The 23,661-nt window shown below is 43.0% G+C and overlaps 1 protein-coding gene across 7 annotated transcripts in view; it reads left to right on the top strand.

The window, feature by feature from the left end:
• LOC112429437 (fructosamine-3-kinase-like) overlaps positions 1 to 23,661 on the top strand; it is a 598,793-nt gene that overhangs the window by 288,676 nt on the left and 286,456 nt on the right. For 4 of the 7 annotated variants that reach the window (XR_011613966.1, XR_011613964.1, XR_011613965.1 and 1 more), the window contains exons 4-5: positions 15,410 to 15,520; positions 22,951 to 23,063. The gene's annotated coding sequence lies outside the window, so the exon portion shown is untranslated. Of the gene's footprint in view, positions 1 to 6,375; positions 6,552 to 9,023; positions 9,130 to 15,399; positions 15,521 to 22,950; positions 23,064 to 23,661 lie in introns of those variants that run through there. The other 3 variants (XR_011613967.1, XR_011613969.1, XR_011613968.1) reach the window with 3 other exon arrangements.

The raw sequence follows: 23,661 nt of genomic DNA, 5'->3' as shown, positions 1-23,661 counted from the left end.
TTTACAAAGTAATGTCCTACTTCATTCATTTTTATGTGGATTGCCAGTTTATTTAGAATTACTAATTGAATAGACTGGCCGTTTCCAAGCGTTTTGTCTTTTAGGTGTTCTTTTGAAAAATGTGTTGACTGCATACTCATTTATGTTTAGTTTTTGGCTGCCTAATTATGTCCAAAGCTGGGTGCATGTTTCCGTTTTCATGCCCCTACCACATTGTTTAAATAAGGATAGCTCTTAAAAGCAATTTGATATCAGGGAATGTGAGGCCTGCAATGGAGTTTGTATTTTCTAGGATTGCTTTGCATATTCAAGGTCTTTGGTGGTTTCTGATGTATTTTAGCATGAGAGTGGTTAGCCTGAAAGTGATAGATAAAATGATGGTTGTTTTTTTAATTTTTCGGGGAATATCCAACTGGTTTTTATGACATGTATACTAACTTACATTCCTATCAAGTGTGGATGAAACTTCCCCACTCTGGAAATCCACACTGCTGTTTGTCTTTCACGTATTAAATTTCTTGTAAAATTCGTTCTACTTAGAGTGGCATGGTATTTGAGTTGTTCCGGTTTACATCATTTTGTGATTATTTTAACCAACTGTGTGTAAACTTATGATTTTATGTGTTCTTTGCTGGAAAGTTTATTTAGGTTCCTCTCCTAATGTTGGTTAGGTCAGTAGTTTCTCTTTCATTTTGTTTTGTTTCCTTTTTTTGCCTGTTTAGGTAGTGTTCGTTGCTTACGCTTTTTGGGTTTTTTTGTCTGTCTGTTTTTGAGACGGAGTCTTGCTCCGTTGCCCAGGATGGAGTACAGTCGTGTAGTCTTGGCTCACTGCAACCTCCACCTCCTGGGTTCAGGTGATTGTCCTGCCTCAGCCTCCCAAGTAGCTGGGATTATAGGCGTGCACCACCACACCCAGCTTATTTTTGTATTTTTAGTAGAGACAGGGTTTCAGCATGTTGGCTAGGCTGGTTTTGAACTGCTGATCTCAGGTGATCTGCCTGCCTCGGCCTCCCAATGTGCTGGGATTACAGGCATGAGCCACCACGCCCGGCCAGTTGCTTACACTTTTTTGAAAGAACCCCTCATCAGCTGCATGTTTCCCCATACTTTCTTATCATTTTTTTGGATTTTAAAAATTTTATTTATTGTTTTCTTCCTTGCCCATAAGGCATAGAATTTGATGTAGTCGCAAATGTGTATGATTTTTTTTTGTCTGTGATGTTGGTGACTGATGAAGAAAAGCATGAGCATACCACTCTGTGTTAATAAGGGTTTTCCCCCGTTTTTATCTTTGTTGTTTTGTAAACTGTGAGTGTAGATCCAGCCTGTCGTACGTATACCCACACCCTGTGTCTTATAGAAGATGGTTTCAAGTTTTGTATTACATGTCTTTAATTAATATTGAGTGCATTATTATATATTTTGCATAATAGTAGTTCTGTTTCATTATTTTGCATAGGAATATTTAGTTTTTAGAACAATTTATTAAACAGACGCTCTCTTCCCCATTATGTTCTTTTAACAAATATGCTCAGTCAGGCTGGGCACAGTGGTTCACGCCTGTAATCCCAGCACTTTGGGAGGCCGAGGCAGGCAGATCACAAGGTCAGGAGATGGAGACTATCCTGGCTAACGCGGTGAAACCCCATCTCTACTAAAAATACAAAAAAATTAGTCGGATGTGGTGATGGGCGACTGTAGTCCCAGCTACTCGGGAGACTGAGGCAGGAGACTGGAATGAACCCGGGAGGCGGAGCTTGCAGTGAGCTGAGATTGCGCCACTGCACTCCAACCTCGGCAACAGAACGAGACTCCATCTCAAAAAAAAAAAAGAAAATGAAAAATGTGTTCCGTACATATCATGTTGGGTTGAGCATTTGGCTACCTCATTCTGTCCATTAGGTCCTCGTTCCATATTTGTGAGAGTCATGGATTGTTTGGATAACTACGGGTTGTTTTTTCACTTATTGTTTCCTTTACTTCTAACCTTGGATTTTTCTTTTATCTTTATTTTTTTCTTTTTTTTGGCGGAGTCTTGCTCTGTTGCCAAGGCTGGAGTGCAGTGGCATGATCGCGGCTCACTGCGACCTCTGCCTCCCAGGTTCAAGTGATTCTCTTGCCTCTGCCTCCCAAGTAGCTCGAACCACAAGCGCATGCCACCACACCAGGCTAGTTTTTGTATTTTTAATAGAGACGGCGTTTCTATTGGCCAGGGTGCTCTTGAACTCCTGACCTTGTGATCTGCCCACCTTGGTCTCCCAAAGTTCTGGGATTACAGGCATGAGCCACAGTGCCCAGTGTTACCTTGGATTTTTTTTTTTTCACGCTTTTTGTTCTTATTATTATAGTTTAAAGCGTGCATAATCAAGTTAGTTATATCTGTTGATTGCATGACGCTGTCTTGGGTCCCAAAAACCCCATAACACAGTGAGCAGAGGGCCAACTATTGGGTCCTCAGCACACGCTCCCTCTCCTTTTTTTTTTTTTAATTTGTCTGGTGGTCATTCCAGGTGTCTGTTGTTCTCTTCTCTATGTTTGAGTGCATGCAAAGTTTAGCTTCTGCTTATGAATGAGAACATGTGGCTTTTGGTTTTCTATTTGGGCCTTAGTTCACTTATGACAGTGGCCTGCAGTTTCCATCTTCTGGTCTCAGGTGATCCTCCCACCTCAGCCTCTGGATTAGATAGGACTACAGGTGCCCGCCACCACATCCAGCTAATTTTTGTATTGTTGTAGAGATGGGATTTCAGCATTTTGCCCAGGCTGGTCTCGAATTCTGCACTGAAGCCATGCACCTGCCTCGGCTTCCCAAAGTGCTAGAATTACAGGTCTGAGCCACTGTGCCGGCCTCTCATCCACTGTTGATGGCTAGGTTGATTCCGTGTCTTTGACATTGTGAATAATATGGCCATGAACATACGAGTGCCTGTGTCTTTTGGATAGGAGGATTGATTTTCCTTTGGGTAGATGCACAGGAGAGGGCTTACTGGGTGAGATGGTAGTTCTGTTTTCAGCTCTTTGAGAAATCCCCGATCTGCTTTCAATGGTGTCTGTACTAGTTTTCATCCCCCACCCCGAAAGCGTACCAACGTTTCTTTTCCTCGGCTGCCTCGCCAGCGTGTGTTCTTTGCCTGCGTGGTCCTCACCACTGTGACCTGCGTGGGATGGCATCTCATCATGCTTTTGATTGGCAGCTCTCTGACAATGAATGAGTTTGAGCATGTTTTCCTATTAGTTGGTTGCTTGCACATCGACTTTTGAGAAGTGTGTGTTCACGTCCCTTGCCCATTTATTAATGGGATATTCTTTTTCTGTTTATTCCCGTGGTTGACTTGTTGAAGGGCCTTGTAGATTCTGCATGTTGGACATTGGTCAGATGCACAGTTTGGGAACGTGTTCTCCCATTCTGTGCGCTGTCTGTTTACTCTGCGTAGTCTCTCTTGCTGTGCAGCACCTCTTTGAGATACTAGGTGTGCCTTGTCAGTTTTTGTTTTTGTTGCCGTTGCTCTTCAGGACTTCACCATCTAAATGCTTTGCCAAAGCCTACGTGGAGAAAGATATTTCACAAATATTCTTGTAAGATTTTAACAGCTTGAGCTTTTATATTGAAATCTTTCATTCATCTTGAGCTCCTCTTTGTGTCTGGTGAGAGGTAGGAGCCCAGTGTTACTCTTCTGCACGTGGCTAGCCGCTTACTTCAGCACTGTTGATTGAATAGGGTGTCCTTTTCTCTTTGCTTACTTTTGTGGATTCTGTGTTAGATAAGATAGTTTTCAGTGTGTGGTTTTACTTCCTGGTCTTCTCTTGCATTCCTCTACTCTGTGTGGAAGTGGGTCCCTTGCTTTTCCATGAAATTTGAAATTGGGGCGTGTGATATATCCAGTGTAGTCTGGATGTTTCAGGATTGCTGAGGACGAAACTCAGGGCCCTTTATGGTCCCACGTGAATATTAGCATCATGTATTTATAGTTCTTTCAATAAATGTGTTGCATACTAAACGAACAATACAATGAGAGGGTAGAGTGGGGCCTTATGGTCCACGCATACATTGTGGAATGATGAAATCAGGGTATTTAGTGTTTCTGTTACCTTTTCCCATTGTTTATTCCTTTGTGGTGAGAACCTTCAGCATCCTTCTTTCATTCTACTTTGAATGTGGTATGGATTTTGAATGGGGCATGGATGGACTCAACTTGATAATTCCTCTGATGAATCCTATGAGATTTTTAAAAGCTTTCACTTTAGATTCATGGGGTACATGTGCAGGTTTGTTACGTGGGGATATTGTACGACGCTAAGGTTCGGGGTATGAATGATCCGTAGGATGCAGGTACGACATAATAGGTGGATTTTCAGCGCTTGTCCCTTCACGTGATGAACATACAGCTGCAAGTGTCTTTTCTTTTGGAATGATGTAACTTCCTTTGCAGATATACCTAGTCATGGGATGGCTGGGTCGAATGGTAGTTCTTTTCTAAGTTCTATGAAAAATCTTCAAACTGCTTTCCATCATGGCTGAACAAATTTACAATCACACCAATAGGGTACAAGTGTTCTCCTGTCTCTACAGCCTTGCCAGCATCTGTTATTTGTTTACTTTGGTGATAGCCATTCTGACTGGTGTGAGATGGTATCTCATGGTGGTTTCAATGTTCATTACTCTGATGATTAGTGATGTTAAGCATTTTTTCCTATGTTTGCTGGGTGACTGTATGTGTTCTTTTGAGAAATCCTGTTCACATCTTTTGCCCACTTTTTCACAGGGTTGTTTGCTTTTTGCTTCTGGATTTGTTGAAAGTTCCTTGTAGATTCTGGATATTAGACCTTTGTCAGATGCAGTTTGTGAATATTTTTTCCCATCTGTAGGTTGGCTGTTGACTCTGTTGAGTTTCTTTTCCTGTGTGGAACCTCTTTAGTTTAATTAGGTCACAGTTGGTTTCATTGCAATTGCTTTTGAGGACCTCGTCATGAATTCTTCCCCAAGGCTGATATTCTGAACGGTATTTCCTAGGTTTTCTTCTTCGTAGAGCTCTTATGGTTTGAGGTCGTACATTTAAATATTTAATCAGGGATATGCTGGATATAAAGACAAGACTCAACCGTATTCAAGTGTCATCTTACATGTGACAACATCCACAGGCTCCAAGTACAGGGTTGGAGAAGTATCTGCCATGCAAACCAAAAAGAAAAAAAAGATAAGACTTGGTATTCTCTCTTTTCTTTTTTTTTTTTCTTTTATTGAGACAGTGTCTCACTCTGTTGCCCAGGTTGGAGTACAGTGTTATAATTATGACTCACTACAGCCTCAACCACTTAGGTTCAAGTAATCCTCCCACCTCAGCCGCTCCAGTAGCTGGGACTATAGGTGCACACCTCCACACCAGGCTAAGTTTCCTACTCTTTGGTAGAGATGCATTTTTACCAGTTTGCCCATACTGGTCTGAAACTCATGAGCTCAAATGATCCACCTGCTGCGGCCACCCAGAGTGTTGGGATTATAGGCATAAGCCATTATATCTGGCTCAGGAGTTGCTATTTTTTTTTCTTTTTTTCCTTTTTTTCCTTTTTTGAAACGGAGTCTTGTTTTGTCGCCAAGGCTGCAGTACAGTGGCATGATCTTGGCTTACTGTGACATCCACCCCCCGGGTTCAAGCGGTTCTCCTGGCACAGCCTCCTGAGTAGCTGAGATGACAGGTGTGTCCCACCATGCCCAGCTAATTTTTGTATTTTTAGTAGCGACGGGGCTTCACCATGTTGGCCAGGCTGCTCTTGAACTCCTCACCTCAGGTGATCCACCTACCTTGGCTTCCCAAAGTGCTGAGATTATAGGCGTGAGCCGCCATGCCCGGCTAGGAGTTGCTATTCTAAAATTAAATAGACTTTAAAACAATCAAAATTAAGTAGGATAATGAAGGCCATTACACAGTTATAAAGGGTACCTTCCAACAAGAAGACTTACTTATTCTGAATACATATGCACGCAACATGGAGCAACCAGATTCGGAGGTACTTGGAAGGCTGAGATGAAAGAATCACTTGGGAGGTTGAGGCTGCAGTGAACTGTGATTGCACCACTGCACTTCATCCTGGGCGACAGAGTGAGACCCTGTCCAAAAAAAGAAAAAAAAAAAAAAGGGTCTTCACAGCAGGAGGTTCACATGCATGGCTTGGGGAGTTCCTGCTCCCTGGTGTCCCACAACCCACCCTTCTACCCTACCTAGACTGGCCTGGGGTGATGCAGACCAAGAGGCTGATCATCCTGCACTGTGCACTGTGACTGGCAGGGGGCGCAGAAGCAGCCATTTCTGCCCCACGTGGTGCGCATGCGTGTTCTCACCACAGACGCTGCGTGTTGTGCGTGGCTTGGCGTCCATATTGAGTAGAAGGAGAGAGTCTCTGGTTCCTTCAGGACCTGCTTGAGGAGGCACCACAGCGGCGTGGGGATGACTTGGAGACTCGTCCTGGGGAGGAAACAGCTCCTGTCTGTGGCCCTGACTGCTTAGGCGGGGGCTGCGTGCTACTCAGCTTCTCCCGGGCATTTTTTCTACGTGGTGAGTACAAAAGCTTGTTTTCTGAAACGTTCCCTCTATTCTCATCTTCTCAATAGTTCTTGTCTTTCTCTTCTGGTATTCTGGTATTTGTCTTACCATGGGTTTTGTTTCTGAGGGCTTTTGAGGGTGGCAAGTGTAGCAGACTGTGGTATTTTTAGGGTTCGAGAACTTTTTCTGAGGGAACCTGTCCCGTATAGATGGGGAGAGAGGAAAGCCCCAGGAGGAAGGGGAAGCCCGGCCCAGGTGGGAGTTGGGACCAGGCCTGGGTGTTTGGCTGCCTCCTGGCCAGGCCTCAGACAGAGGAGAAAAGATCCCAGCGGCCTCCAGAATTTGATGAATTTTTAAATTTGCCTTCCCGCCATCGTGTCTGGGACTCTTTCATCCCCCACCCCTGGCCTTCAGGGAAGCCTGTGTCCCCTTCTGTCCCTCTGGGCACGACCACCTGACCGGGAGGGAGGGACACCCAGGTGCGAGCCTGACGGGGAGTTGTCCCTGGTGATGGCGATGCTGAGGACCTGGTTCTGTCCATGCTGCTCAGTGTTGTGTCCCCTGTGCAGAAATGTCTGTGCTGGGCCCTGCCCAGTTTGGGGTTGATGATCTTGTTGTTGTTATTGCTGTTGAGCATTGTGAAGGTATTGCATATTTTTTATAACATCCCCTTAGGAGATACATGCTTCCCCCAAACTTTTTCCCCATTCGTAGGATTGGTTTTCATTTGGTTCACTGTTTTCTTTCTGTACAGAAGCTTTCCAGTTGGATGTAGCCCCACATGGTGGTTTTTGCTTTTGTTACCTATGATTCGCTTTCCCAATTTAAAAGATAAATATATCCACAAGCCATTCCATTCTCGATGAGGTTTTACCCTCTGCTTTCTTTTTTTTTTTTCCGTTTTTTCTTTTCCCATTTCCAACCTGTGAGCCTAGAGGCAAGTTGCCTCAAAACTAAGTGCTCCACCAGCTGCGCCACCCCCTTTTTTCTTACAGATGATGATGATGATGTATAATTTCAGGTCTTGTGTTTAGGTCTTCAATCCATTTTGAGTTGAATTTTGTGTATTCTATACCAGAAGGGTCCTATTTCATTCTTTTTCATATAAACATTGGTTTTCTCAAAACCATTTAATGAAAAAAATCTCCTATCCCCATTGAGGCTTTGTGATCTCTGATACGGTTTTCATTTGCTTTGGAGGTGTACCCAGTAGTGGGATTGCTGGATCATACGATAGTTGCATTTTCAGTTTTTTTGAGGAATCTACCACTTTTTTTTTTCTTTTTGGTGATGGACTCTCACTCTGTCGCCCAGGCTACAGTGTAGTGGCACGATCTTGGCTCACTGCAATGTGCGCCTCTCAGGTTTAAGCAATTTTCCTGCCTCAGCCTCCTGAGTATCTAGGACTACAGGCACGTGCCATCACACTCAGCTAATTTTTTGTATTTTTAGCAGAGACGGGGTTTCACCTTGTTAACCAGATTTCCTGACCTGATGACCCACCTGCCTCAGCCTCCCAAAGTGCTGGGATTACAAGCGTCAGCTGCCGCATGCGGCTTACAACTTTTTTCCATACTGTGTATCCTAAATTATCTTTACAGCAATAGTGTATAAGATTTCCCTTTTATCCAAATCCACACCAGCATTCTTTTTAATTTTTAAGATATTTTCAGTAATGTGTATTCCAGTAGGTGTGGGATGGTATCTGAATATGGTTTTGGAGTACATTCTTTTCTGAGGAATAATAACGTTGAGGACCTTTTTTCTTACATGTTTGTGCATTTTATGTCGTTTATACAGCGATGTCTGTTGAGATTTTTTGTCGAATTTTAGTTTGGATATGAATTTTTCATGCTACGTAGTATTTTTTTTTCTGTGCACGCGTTCTGTAACAACCAGTTATCTCTTCTGTGATTCCCTCCTATTTTGTCCCAATCATTTTCTTTTTCTTTTTTTTTTTTTTTGAGACAGTCTCACTCTGTTCCCCAGACTGGCATGCGGTGGCGTGATCTCGGCTCACTGTAAGCTCAACCTCATGGGTTCACGCCATTCTTCTGCCTCAGCCTCCCGAGTAACTGGGACTACAGGCACCCGCCAGCACACACCCGGCTAATTTTTTGTGTTTTTAGTAGAGACGGGGTTTCACCGTGTTAGCCAGGGTAGTCTCAATCTCCTGACCTCGTGATCCGCCAGCCTCGACCTCCCAAAGTGCTGGGATTACAGGCGTGAGCCACTGCGCCCGGCTCATCTTTTTCTTTTTTGAGACAAGTCACCCTCACCCAAGCCGGAGCACAGTAGCAAATCACATGACCGTATGTGTTGGAATATTGACCACCTTCAGCTTTGAAACCCAATTTGATATCAGGAATTGTGAGTCTCCCAACTTAGTTTGCATTTTTCAGGATTCCTTAGATGTTCAGGGCTGTTTGTGGTTCCATGTTAATATTAACATTGTGTATTTACACTTTTTTTTTTTTTTTTTAGATGAAGTCTTGCTCTGTCACTAGGCTGCAGTGCAACCTCCACCTCCTGGGTTCAAGCGATTCCTCTGCCTCGGCCTCCCGAGTAGCTGCGACTAGCTGGGACTGAGGTGCGCGCCCCCACGCCTGGCTAATTTTTTTTTTTTGTAGTTTAGTAGAGACGGGGTGTCATCATGTTTCCCAGGATGGTCTGAATCTCCTGACCTGGAGATCTGCCCACCTGGGCCTCCCAAAGTGCTGGGATTACAGGCGTGATCCACCGCGTCCGCCCCCCCCCCTTTTTTTTTTTTTGAGACGGCATCTCGCTCTGTCGCCCAGGCTAGAGTGCAGTGGCGTGATCTCGGCCACTGCAACCTCCGCCTCCCAGGTTCAAGTGATTCTCTTGTCTCAGCCTCCCAATTAGCTCAAGCTACAAGCATGGGCCATCATGCCCAACTAATTTTTGTATTTTTAGTAGAGACAGGGTTTCACCATGTTTGCCAGGATGGTCTCGATCTCCTGACCTCGTGATTTGCCCATCTCAGCCTCCCAAAGTGGTACGATTACAGGCGTGAGCCACTGCGCCTGGCCTATACTTCTTAAATGTTTTGTCTATAATAAGGCACATAAGCAGAGGGTATAGTGGGACTTTTTTTCTTATCTGGGACTTTTTCATTTTTGTTTCTGTTTGTTTTGAGACAGAGTTCAGCTCTGTTGCCCAGGCTGGAGTGCAGTGGCATGATCTTGGCTTACTGCAACCTTTGTCTCCCAAGTTCAAGTGATTTTTGTGCCTTGGCCATCCAAGTACCTAGAATTACAAGTGTGTGCTGCCATGCCCAACTAATTTTTGTATTTTTTAGTAGAGATCGGGTTTTGCTACATTGGCCAGGCTGGTCTCGAACTTCTGGCCCCGGATGATCCACCCACCTCAGCCTCCCAAGGTGCTGGGATTACACACATGAACCATCTTGCCCAGCCTTATCTGGGACATTTTGGTACATGTATATTTTGGGTAATAATCAAATCAGGGTACTTAGCATAACTATTTCCTCATACAGGTATTTCTTTGTGGTGAGAACACTCAAAATTGTTCCCTTCTAGCTTTTTTTGAAAAATACAAACAATATTGTAACTAGAGTCACGCAGCTGTGGAAGGGGACTCTAGAATGTGTTCCTCCCAACTAAATGTAACTTTGTTTCCATCACCAATGCCTCCTATTTCCCCTCCATCCCCCAGCCTCCGGAAGACCACTCCTGTTCTTTCTGCTTCTTGAAGGTTAATTTTTTGGATTCAGTGTGAGTGAGGTCATGCAGTGTTTGTCTTTCTGTGCTTGGCTTATTTAACAGAATGTTTTCTAGGTTCATTAGTGTTGCCCTAAATGAAAATTGCATTATTTTTTATGGCTGGAGAATATGTCGTTGTATATATGTACTATATTTTCTTTATCTCTTCATCTGTTGGGTGAACAGTTAGGCAGATTCCATCATTCTAGCTATTGTGAATAGTGATGTAATAGACATGGAAAGGCAGATGTCTGTTCAAAATCCTGGTTTGCTTTGACTGTATACCTAGTAGTGGGATGAATAGATCATATGGTGTTGTACTTTCAGTTTTTTTGAAGACTCTGCAACTGCTTTCCAGAGTGTATATAGTAATTGACCCTCCCATAAACACTTCTTTTTTCCTGGAAATTGACACCAGCATTTGTGTTTGTATTTTTATTTGTCACATTCGTGTGAATAAGTGAGATGCTTTCTGCGTGTGGTTTTGATTTCCGTTTTGTGCAAGATTAGGAGTGTTAACCACGTTTTCGTAAAGATAGAGTCAGTCTTATGTCTTCTTTGGCGAAAAGTTTATTCAGGCTCTTTGCCCAGTTTTGGATCGGTTCCTCGTTTCGCTTTTGGTTATTTATTTTTTTTGCTAGTTACTAAGGTTAGTAGCTTGTGCCTTTTGGAAAACAATGCCTTATCAGCTGTATGTTTCCTCAAACTTTCTTCTCACCTTTAGGATGCTGTTCTTTTTTGTTTTTTTTCTCCTCCCCCTTCCCCTGCACCAGACTCCGATGGAGTCTTGCTCTGTTACCCAGGCTGGAGTTGCAGTGGGGCAGTCTTGGCTCACGGCAACCTCTGCCTCCTGAGTTCAAGCAATTCTCCGGTCTCAGCTTCCTGAGTAGCTGGGATTACAGGTGTGTACAACCATGCCCGGCTAATTTTTGTATTTTTACTAGAGCTGGGGTTTCACCATGTTGGCCAGGCTGGTCTCAAACTCCTGATCTCGTGAGCCCCCATACCCGGTCTAGGATGCCTTTTCTTTGGATTCATTTGTTCTGTCCTGCACAGAGGCGCTAATGCTGTCCTTAGTCTCTCATGTTTATATTTGTATTTGTTGGCAGTGATTTCAGTGTTTCATCCAAAAGAAAGAGATTGTTAAGCTATTTTATTGTCTGTGCATATTTTTCCCCTAATTTTTCCTTTTCTTTTTCTTTTTTTTTTTTTTTTTTGCAACCTGTGTGCACAGGGTGAAGCTTCCCCTAAATATACGCTTATCCCATGATTTCTTCTTGGAGTGTTTTGCTTTCCAGATGGAATTTAACTGTTTGATTTATTTTTCATAGATTTTTGTGTATCGGACAACATAGGGCTGCTGTTTCAATCTCGTGCATGTGACTACCCAGTTTTCTCAACTGTTGTGCCTTTGGTGTGCTTTTGAAAAATGTGTGACCTAAATATAATTTTGGATTGATTACTTGGCTCCCTTATTTTGTCCATTCGATTGTCTTTTTTTTTTTTTTTTTTTTTTTGAGATGGAGTCTCGCTCTGTCGCCCAAGCTGGAGTGCAGTGGCGCAATCTCGGCTGACTGCCAGCTCCGCCTCCTGGGTTCACATCATTCTCCTGCCTCAGCCTCCCGAGTAGCTAGGACTACAGATGCCCGCCACGACGGCCGACTAATTTTTTGTATTTTTAGTAGAGACGGGGTTTTACCGTGTTAGCCAGGATGGTCTGGATCTCCTGACCTTGTGATCCGCCTGCCTCGGCCTCCCGAAGTGCTGGTATTACAGGCGTGAGCCACCACGCCCAGCCCATTCGGTTGTGTTTCTGTGTCCCCAGTGTCTGTTGTTTCCATCTTTATGTTCGAATGTATTCACTGTTTAGCTCCCACAACATGCAGTGTTTGGTTTTCTGTTCTGTTCTTGCCTTGATTTGCTAAACATAATAATCCCCAGGTCTATCCACGCTGCTTAGGACATGATTGTGTGTTCTTATGGCTGCGTAGTATTTTGTGGTGTGTATGCACCACATTAAAAAAAAAAAAAAAAGTTGAATCCTCTGTTGCTGGTCACCTAGGATTCTTCCACGTCTTTTTTCTTGTGAATGGCACGGCCATGAATGCACGAGATCTTGTGTCTTTTTGATAGAAGGATTTACTGTCTTTTGGGTAGATACCAAGTAGTGGAATTGCTGGGTCTGATGGTAGTTCTGTTTTAAGTTCCTTGAGAATCTCCAAACTGGTTTCCACAGTGCAAACCTGTTTTCACGTTCCGCAAGAGTGTAGCAGCGTTCCCTTTTCTTTGCCGCCTTGCCAGCATGTTGTTTTGACTTTGGAAAAATGGCCATTTTGACCAACGTGGGATGTTACCTCATTGTGTTTGCGAGTTGCATTTCACTGATGATTAGTGAGCTCGTGCATTTTTTCATGTCGGTTGATCCCTTGAATGTGGTCTTTTTCTTTTTTTCTTTTTTTTTTTTTTCTGAGACAACGTCTCACTCTATTGCCTGGACTAAAGCTGGAGTGCAGTGTCGCATTCTTGGTTCACTGCAACCTCTGCCTCCTGGGTTCAAGTGATACTCCTGCCTCAGCTTCCCGAGTACCTGGGATTACAGGCGTGCACCACTGTGCCCAGCTGATTTTTGTATTTTGAGTAGAGATGGGGTTTCACCATGTTGGCCAGGCTGGTCTCGAACTCCTGGCCTCAAGTGATGCACCTGCTTCAGCCTCTGAAAGTGCTGGGATTGCAGGCGTGAGCCACCATGCTTAGCCTGTTTCCTTAAATTTCTTTACAAAAATTTACCCTGTGGTAAAGGTGTACCATCAGAGAGTAGAGTGAGACACTTTGGTCCACGGGTGCATTGTTTAGTGATGAAATCAGGGTATTTAGCATATCTCTTGCCTCATAGAGTTACTATTCCTTTGAGATGAAGACATTGAGAATGCTCTTTTCTAGTTTTCTTGAAAAGTACACTCTGATAATGTTAGACCTACTCACCCGCTGCTGTGGAATAGAACTACGGGTTTCATTCCTCTCATGGGGTGTGTAACTGTATTCCTGTTTCCAATCCCTGACCGTGCCCCACCTTTTAATCCCAACCCATGTTAAGAACAGTTATGCTTAAAAGTTCTATGCAATGTGTTTTTTAGATTCCTTCGGCGTGAGACAATGTGATGTTTGTCTTTCTCTGTGTAGTTTATTTCTTCTCTTTTCTTTTTTCCTCTTTTTTTTTCTTCTTATTATTTTTTGAGATCATGTCTGGGTCTGGTTGCTCAAGCTGGAGTGCAGTGGTGTGATCTCGGCTCATTGCGTCCTTGACCTCCTGGGACTCAGGTGATTCTCCCACCTCAGCTTCGTGATTAGCTAGGACTTTTGAGAAATATCTCTTCAGGTTCATTGCCCAACTTTGGCTGGGTGACTTGGTTTTGCATGTTTCGCATCTTAATAGCATTAGTTTCTCGTGCATACCATGTAACAACCTGTTTCAGATAAATGATTCCTCATCATGCCCTCCCTATATGAAGAATGCTTAAGCTCCAAGAGGTTTTCATAGTGCCTGTATATTTCTCCCAACCGTGTATGAGAGTGTGTTTGCATCTTCCTCCAGGGAATTTGTTTGAAATAATTGGTTTCTTTTAATTGTTCAAATTAGGATGAGTCTCTATCTGAGCGTGCTTTTCATTTACGGTTTAGAGATGACTGGTAATGTCGAGAACCACCCTTTTTACATGTTAGTGCATTGCACATTGTCTTTTTAGTAATGTCTGTTCAGGTTTGTGTCCCAGTTTTGGCTGGGTTACTTGGTTTTGTGTGTTTTCTCCTCAGTGATGTCTTAGTTTCAGATACATGATTCCTTATAATATCCTTTCTATCTGAAGAATGCCTTCTGAGTGTTGGTTGGTGCATTGATTTCTTTACTGTGCAGTATTTTTTCAGTTTTTTTTCTTTGTTTTTACTGGTTGATTATTATTTTAGTTTTCAGTGATTTTTTTTTTTTTTTTTTTTTTTGAGATGGAGTCTCTCTCTCTGTCACCCAGGCTGGAGTGTTGCTGCCATCTCGGCCCACTGCAAGCTCTGCCTCCCGGGTTCATGCCCTTCTCCTGCCTCACCCACCCATGTAGCTGGGACTACAGGCGCTTGTCACCACACCTGGCTAATTTATTTTGTATTTTTAGTAGAGACAGGGTTTCACTGTGTTAACCAGGATGCTCTTGATCTCCTGACCTCATGATCCACCCACTCTTGGCCTCCCAAAGTGCTGGGATTACAGGTGTGAGCCACCGTGCCCAACCACAACTATTTAACATCGATTCAGGTTTTTCGAAACTTAAGCTCACTGTTTTCCTGTAGGCATTTTATGCTTTTGAGTCATGTGTTTAGGTTTTAGTTTGTGAGCCAGAGCACCCAGCCTCGTTGCATCTTGTAGGCGTTCTTTTGAACGTTCTTTTGAACGCCTACAAGATGCAACAAGAAAAAAATGTGTTGACTGCCTACAGGTGTGCGTTTAGGTATTGTTATGTCCACAGGTGCATGGTTTCTTTTTATGCCACTGCCGTAGTCTTTGGGTAAGTAGAGCTTTTACCTGTAATTTGAAGATGAGTGTGATGCCTCCAATCTAGTTTGTATTTCCTAGGTAGGACTTCTTTCCATATTCAGGGTCTTTGGTGGTTCCATGTGAATTTCTAGCCATGTGTAGTTAACATTTTGTAACAAGTTTGGTTCATACCATATGTCGAGAATTAGTGGTGCAGTGGGACATTGTGATAATTGTATACCTTGCATAAGGGTAGAATCAAGGAGTTTCTTGTGCCTGTGATCAGGTATAGGTCTTATATCTTTGAGGTGTGGACATCAGTATCCTCCTTGGTAGTTACTTTGAGAAAGACACGACCATATTTTTAGGCGCAGTCGCCCTGCTGTGGAGTAGAATACCAGAATGTATTCCTCTCCTTTAACTCTCTGCATCCCTATTGCCAATCCTTGCCCATGTCCTCCCTTCCACCCAGCCTGTGGTGACCACTACTGTATTTTCACCTTCAGTGAGTTAAATTTTTCAGCTCCCACATGATTGAGTGAGAACATGCAGGTTGATCTTTCTCTTTTCTCTGCTTTTCTGATTTGATTGAACATAGTATCTTGCAGGTGCAGCCATGTTGTGGGAAATGAAAAATGCCCTGAATTTTGATGGCTGAAAAGTATTCCATTGTGCCTGTGTCCTGGAAATTCTTCATCCCTTCATCTGTGAATGGACAGGTAGGTTGATTCCATCCTTTGGCTATTGTCAGTAGCATGTCAAGAAAGAGGGGAAGGAAGCTTTGTCTCTAGCATACAAATTTCATTTGCTTTCCATGGAGAGCCATGGGTGGGATGATGACATTACAAGTTAGGCACAGGTTTAATTTGTTCAGGGACCTTCTACTGTTTTTCCTAGAGTACATCCTAATTAAAGTTCCACCCAGTAGTGTGTAAGATTATCCCTTTCTTTGTCTTGTCACCAGCAAGTGACTTTGCCTTATTTCAAACACAGTCTTTCTTTTTGGCAATATTCATATCAGTTAGATTGAGATGGTGCCTGAGTGTGGTTTTCATTTACATGTTTGAGATGAGTTGATCTCAAACACTGATATTGAGAAACCCATTATTTTACCTGTGTTTGTGTTTTTGTTTTTTGGAGACGGAGTTTCTCTCTTGTTGCCCAGGCTGGAGTACAGTGGCACCATCTCAACTCACTGCAACCTTCGTCTCCTGTGTTTAAGGGATTCTCCCTCCTCAGCTCCCCGAGTAGCTGGGAGTATAGGTGTGTTCCCCCATACCTGGATAGTTTTTGTGTTTTTAGTAGAGACAAGGGTTTCACCATGTTGGCCACGCTGGTCTCAAATCCCTGACCTCAGGTGATCTGCCCTTGGCTGTCGTGAGTAGTGCTTCACTCCACCTGGGAAGGCAGCTATGATTTCCATGTAGAGATTTCTCTGTCCATAAGTAGATACCCACTGTTGGAATTGCTAGATGAAGTGGTAGCTAGCTTTGTGATTGTTTGGGAAGCTCCAAGTGGTTTTCGTAGTACCTGTGGTAATGGTGATTTCTCTCAACAGTGTGGAAGAGTATCTGTGTATGCAGGTTTCCCTGGGGCATTCGTTTGAAATAACTGGTTTTTATTTTTTGTTAGAATTAGAGTGAGTTTGTATCTGAGTGTGATTATCATTTACAGTTTAGAGATGACTAGCAGTGGTGAGAACCACCTTTTTTTTCCTGTTAGTGAATTGCATATTGCCTTTTCAGTAATGTCTGTTCAGGTTTGTTGCCCAGTTATGGCTGGGTTACTTGGTTTTGGGTGTTTTGCTCCTCAGTGGGGTGTTAGTTGCTCCCAAATGTCAGATAACAACCGCTTTTAGATATATGATTCCTCGTAATATCCTTTCTGTCTGAAGAATGCCTTCTGAGTGTTGGTTGGTGCATTGTTTTCTTTACTGTGCAGAACTTCTTCAGGTTGTTTTGTGTTTTTATTTCTTGATTATTTTAGTTGTGATTTTTATTTTTGTTTTTCCTTTTTATTTTTTGAGACAGAGTCTCGCTCTGTTGCCCAGGCTGGAGTAGGGTGTCACGATCTTGGCTGACTGCAACCTCCACCTCCCAGGTTTGAGCGATTCTGTTGTCTCAGCCTCCCGAGTAGCTGGGACTGCAGGTGTGCGCCACTACTCCCAGCTAATTTTTGTATTTTTAGTAGGCACAGGGTTTACCATGTTGGCTAGGCTGGTCTCCAAATCCTGACCTCAAGTGATCTGCCCGCCTTGGCCTCCCAAAGTCCTGGGTTTACAGGCGTGAGCCACCGTGCCTGGCTAGCACTGACTGTTTTTGTAAGGTAAGGTCAATGACGAAAACTAGAATTTTTGACTTCTATTGTTGGAAGTGGTTTTTTTTCTGTTTTTCTTTTTTTCTATTTGCTTTTACATCCTGTGAGCTTAGATTCAGGTTTTCCTAAACTTAAGCTCACTCTGTGTTTTCCTGTAGCAGTTTTACGCTGTTAGGTCTTGTGTTTAGGGTTTAATGTATTTTGAGTTTATGTTTGTGTATTGTATAACAACAAGGTCTTATTTCATTCTTTTGTATGTGGCTATCCAGTCGTTTCAGACTGCTCAGTTGAACAGACTGCTGACTCCTCATCTCATCTTTTTTCCCTTCGAGACTCAGTCCTACTCATGCTGTCACCCAGACTAGAGTGCAGTGGCGAGATCTCAGCTTTCCACAACATGTGCACCCTTGCTTCAAGAGATTCTCGTGCTTCATCTTCCCAAGTGGTTGGGATTGCTGGTGTGCACCACCACACCTGACTACTATTTTTTGTATTTTTACTAGAGATGGAATTTCACCATTTTGGCCAGGCTGACCTCAAGTGATCTGCCTGACTTGGTCTCCGAAAGCTCTGGGAGTACAGGTGTGTGCCACAGCACCCAGCCACATTGTATCTTCTAGGTGTTCCTTTCAAAAAAATGTGTTGATTGCATACAGGTGTGCGTTTAGGTTCTGTTATGTCCCTAGGTTCATGGATTCATTTTTATGCCACTACTGTAGTCTTTAGATTGAGTGGAGGTTTTACATGTAGTTTGAAATTGGGGAATGTGCAGCTTCCAATTGAGTTTGTATTCCCTTGGATTGCTTTACACATTCAGGTTCTTTGGGTCTTTGGTGGTTCCATGTGAATTTCTAGCCATGTATCGCTACCATTCCATAAAACGTTTGCTTCATACTTTATGTCCAGAATTAGGGGTGCATTGGGACATTGTGATACTTGTTTGTATGCCTTGAGTATGGATAAAATCAGGGAGTTTCCCATGCCTCTAAGCACGTATAGGTTTAATATCTTCGATGTGTGAACATTCAGTATCCTCCTTGGTAGCTCTTTTGAAAACGGCACGACCATGTTGTTAAGTCTTGTCACCCTGCTTTGGACTGGAATACCAGAATGTATTCCTTTCCTGTAACTCTCTGTGTACCTATTGCCAATCCTTGATGTCCTCTCCTCCACCTAGTCTGTGGTGACCACTGCTATATTTTCACCTTCAGTGAGTTAAATTTTTCAGCTCCCACATGAGTGAGAACATGCAGGCTTGGTCTTTGTCTGCCTTTCTGATTTGATTGAACAGAATATCTCCAGGTGCAGCCATGTTGCTGGAAATGATAGGATTCCAGGAATTTTGATGGCCCAAAAGTATTCCATTGTGTCTGTGTACTAGAGATTCTTCATCCCTTCATCTGTGGATGGACAGGGAGGTTGATTGCTTGTCTTGGCTTTTGTGCATAGGGCTGAGTTCCACCTGGGATGACAGATCATCTCTTCCATGTCCTGATCATGTGCTCTGTGTATATACCTAGTAATAGAATTGCTAGATAAAACGGTAGTTGTAGTTTTGCGATTTCAAGGAACATCCAATTGGTTTCTTTAGCGTGCATACTAGTTTACCATATCCCACCAGCTTTGGAGACAAGTTCCTCCTCTGAGAAGATTCTCACCATTGCTGACGCACACAAAAGTGTAAGTGAAAATCACACCAGATTTCATCTCACTCTGGTTAGAATGAATACTACCAACATTTGATGGCAGTTTGTTTCTATAGAGTATACATTATACCCCCCTACACACACAACCCAAGGTGCAAGGGACATTTTGAGATATCTATATGTAGCATTATGATGAAATCATTGTATCTGGCATGTCTGTGATCTTCCATCATTATTTTATCTCTGTGGAGAGAATATTCAGAACCATATTTTCCAGCTAATTTTGAAAAATTTTTCTAGATTCTGTTGACCCTAGTCACCTAGTCAGCCTGCTGTGCAATAGAACACCAGAATGGATTCCTTGTATCTGAGCGTCACTCTGTACCCGTTACCAGTCCCTACCCAGGCTCTCTGCTCTCCCCAGCCTCCAGTAACCCCTACCGGAAGTTCTGCTTTTAAGAGACAATGTTTTCTGGATTCTATGTAGCTGATGTCATGCAGCGTGGGTCTCTCCCTGGCAGACTCGTTTCACCTAATTGTCTTCCCGGTTTCTCCAAGTGGTTGCAGATGACATGATTTCCTGAAGTGTTACAGCTGACATGTGTTTCCTTGTGTATGTCAACTGTGGTTCCTTTATCCCTTCATCTGTGCATAGACAGGTAGGTTAATTCCACATCTTGGCTATTGTGACTAGGGCTTCAGGACACATGAAAAGGCAGATAACACAGGGATTTCATTTTCTCTAAACGTGTACCCAGTGGTGGGATTGTTATTGGAGTGGCAGTTGTACTTTTACCTTTCGTTGTTTGTTTTTTAAAAAAAAAAAAAAAAAAAAAGACAGAGTCTTGCTCTTGTCGCCCAGGCTGGAGTGCAGTGGCGCGATTTCGGCTCAATGCAAGCTCCGCTTCCTGCGTTCAAGCGATTCTCCCGCTTCAGCCTCCCGAGTGGCTGGGAATCCGGGCACCTGCCACCACGCCTAATTTTTGTATTTGTAGTAGAGACAGGATTTCACCACGTTGGTGAGGCTGGTCTTGAACTCCTGACCTCAGGTGATCCACCTGTCTCGGCCTCCCAAAGTGCTGAGATTACAGGTGTGAGCCACTGTGCCTGGCCTACCTTTTACTTTTTTAAGGAACTTCCAAAAGTTTTTGTAGTGTGTACATAATTTTCATTCCACGAAGTGTGTGGAAGATTTTTCTTCCCCTGCAAGTCTATGCTGACCATTACCTTCAACAATTTTGATTTTTGTCTTTTGTAATACTCATTCTAGGTAGAATTAGATGGTAACCGAGTATGGTTTTGATTCATGTTTTTGTGAGGATTAGTGATATTGAGGAACTATCACCTGTGAGTCCATTTCCTGCCATCTTTTCACTCAGGTCTATTTAGATCCTTTTACTTGGATATTTGTTGTTTTTATTGTTGTTTTTCACTTAGTCATATCACTTTATTGTATGTGTTAGATAACAACCTCTTTCAGGGTTAGGATTTTTTATCGTTTCTCCCAGTCTTTAGGATTCCTTTTTTTTGTTTCATTGTTTCCTTTTCCCTGTAGAATTTGTAAAGTGTCCCTAGTCACATATGGTTATAGTTGCATATGTTAGCAGTGACTTTTGTGTTCAACACCCCGCTTCCATGATAGCAGAAAAACATGCGTGCGTGCGCACGCACACACACAGAGCCAAGCCTTGCATTGTCTGTGGGTATAGTTTCCCTACCTATTTTTTAGTGTTATGATGCTTTTTTACCTTTTGCAGCCTGTTTGCATAGATCGAGGGTTTCCTAAAATATACACCCACTCTCTTTTCTTATAGGACCTTTACAGTTTCAAGATTGAGTTTAGGTCTTCATTTTGTGTTGATTTTGTGTATCGTGCATTGTAAGGGTCCTATTTCAGTGTTTTTCCTGTGGATATTCAGTTTTCTCAAAATCGATAATTGAACCAGACTTTCCCTTTCCCATTATATCTTTTTGGGGTTTTGAAAAATGTGTTCCCTACACAACATGTTGGATAGAGTATTTGGCTGCCTCTTTGTGTCACTTAGGTCCTCGTTCTGTGTTTGTGACAGTCATGAATTGTTTGGATAACTACAGATTGTTTTTTGATTGATTATTTTCTTTGGTTCTTACCTTGGATTTTTCTTTTAATGCTTTCTACTCTTATTATTACAGTTTAAAAGCTATATTTGCAAGTTAGTTACATCTGTTGATTGCATGACACTGAGACTTGGGGTCCCAACAACCCCGTAACCCAGGAAGTGAGCAGAGGGCCCACAGGGTGGGTCTTTAGCACACGCTCCCTCTCTCCTGTGTTTTTATTGGTCTGTGGTCATTCCCGGTGTCTGTCGTTCTCTTTGAGTGCATTCAAAGTTTAATTCCTGCTTATAAGTGAGAACATGTGGCATTTGGTTTTCTATTTGGACCTTAGTTCACTTCTGACACTGGCCTGCAGTTTCCACCTTCCGTTGTCAGGTGATCCTCCCTGAAAGGTCTACAGGTGCCCACCACCACATCCGGCTAATTTTTTTATTATTGTAGAGATGGGATCTCACCATTTTGCCCAGGCTGGTCTCAAATTCTGGACTGAAGCGATCCACCTGCCTTGGCCTCCCAAAGTGCTAGAATTACAGATGTGAGCCACTGTGCCGGCCTCTCATGCACTGTTGATGGGTAGGTTGATTCCATGTCTTTGTCATTGTGAATAATACTGCTATGAACATAACGAGTGCCTGTGTCTTTTGGATAGGAGGATTGATTTTCCTTTGGGTAGATGCACAGGAGAGGGCTTTCTGGGTGAGATGGTAGTTCTGTTTTCAGCTCTTTGAGAAATCCCCAATCTGCTTTCAATGGTGTCTGTACTAGTTTTAATCCCCTCCCCTCCCCGAAAGCGTACCAGCGTTTCGTTTCCTCGGCTGCCTCGCCAGCATGTGTTCCTTGTCTGCGTGGTCCTCACCATTGTGACCTCCATGGGATTACAACGTCTTGTAATGTTTTTGATTGGCAGCTCTCTGATAGTGAGTTTGAGCATGTTTTCCTATATGTTGGTTGCTTGTACATTGTCTTTTAAGACGTATGTGTTCACGTCTCTTGCCTGTTTATTAATAGGATATTCCCTAGTTGACTTGTTGAAGGGCCTTGTAGATTCTGCATATTAGATGTGGTGCAGATGCACAGTTTGGGACCGTGTTCTCCCTTTGTGTACACTGTTAACTCTGTTGGTAGTTTCTTTTACTGTGCAGCAGCTCTTTCAGGTATTCGGTCTGACTTGTCAATTTCTGTTTTTGTTGCCGTTACTCTTCAGGACTTAGCCATCTAAATTCTTTGCCAAAGCCTTTGTGGAGAAGGATATTTCACAAGTTTTCTCATAAGATTTTAATAGTTTGAGTTTTTCCATTGAAATTTTTCATTCATCTTGAGTTCCTCTTTGTGTCTGGTGAGAGGTAGGGGCCTAGTCTTACTCTTCTGCACATGGCTAGCCACTTATTTCAGCACCGTTGATGGAATAGGATGTCCTTTTGCCTTTGCTTACTTTGGTGGATTCTGTGTTAGATTAGATAGTTTTCAGTGTGTGGGTTTACTTCTTGGTCCTGCCTTGTGTTCCACTGCTCTGTGTGGAGGCCGGTCCCTAGCTTTTCCATGAAATTTGAAATCAGGAAGTGTGATGTGTCCGATGTAGTCTGGATGTCTCAGGATTGCAGAGGATGAAACTCAGGGCGCTTCATGGTCCCACATGAATATTAGCATCACCTGTTTCTATTTCTTGTAACAAATGTGTTGCATAGTAAAGGAACAATACAATGAGAGGGTAGAGTGGGGCATTATGGTCCATGCATACATTGTGAAATGATGAAATCAGGGTACTTAGTGTTTCTGATACCTTTTCCCATTGTTTATTCCTCTATGGTGAGACCCTTTCAGTATTCTCCTTTCAAGCTGCTTTGAAAGTGATGTGCCCTTTGCTGTTAACCCTGGTCACCCTGCGCTGGAATAGAACAACAGAATTTTCTTCCTCTCATTTCCCATTTACAATCCCTGCCCATTACTCCTCTTTTCCCCCAATCTCTGCAAACCCATATTGTGCTCGCCAGGTCTTTGAGATAGAGTTTCTCAGCTTCTGCATGTGTGAGATGACTCAAGATTTGTTTCTTTCCCCTCTTGTTCATTTAATTTACCATCATGTTTTCCAGGTGCAACCCTGTGGTTCCCCACGATAGGATTTCATTGTGGTTTTCTGTCTAAAGAGTATTCCGGTGTGTACATGTCGAGCAGCTTCTTTATCCCTTCTTCTGTGGACAAGCAGGTAGGTTGATGCTTACACTGGCTCTTGGGAACAGTGCTGGAATCCACATGGGTGCGTAGATCTATGTTTGGTGTCCTGATTTCAATGACTTTGAGTGTATTCCTAGTAGTAGAATTGCTGGTTGAAACGGTAGTTGGAGTCTTTTAAGGTTTGGAGGAACCTCCAAGTGGTTTCTGGAGTGCGTGTGCTAGTTTACCTTCTCACGAACTGTGAAAGGGTGTCTCTCTCTGTCTCTCTGAAAACACACCAGCGTTTCCCTTTCTTTCAATGTTTTTTTTTTTTTTCCTTTTTATGTTAATACTCATTCCAATTAGAATGAGATGGTGTCTAAGTGTGGTTTTGATTTACATTTTGCTTGTGGTTAGTGATGTTTGCCAAGTTATTGTGAACTTGTTTCAATTTGACATGTAAGACTGGGCAGTGGATCTGAAGACCTGAGATGGATGCACAGGTAAAAGTTTCTGACTCAACATTACTGATCCTCAGGAGAAGTCAATCAGAACCACACTCAGATAGCATCTCTCTCTCTGGTGAGAATGAATGTTACCAAAATGGGACAGCAGTTTCATTGTCATATAGTCAGTATGTATAACCAGCA

The sequence above is a fragment of the Macaca nemestrina genome, chromosome 15 (genome assembly GCF_043159975.1).
Source record: "Macaca nemestrina isolate mMacNem1 chromosome 15, mMacNem.hap1, whole genome shotgun sequence".
NCBI classification, from domain to species: domain Eukaryota; kingdom Metazoa; phylum Chordata; class Mammalia; order Primates; family Cercopithecidae; genus Macaca; species Macaca nemestrina.
Note: the sequence above shows the minus strand (reverse complement) of the source record. Positions and strands in the feature narration are given on the sequence as shown.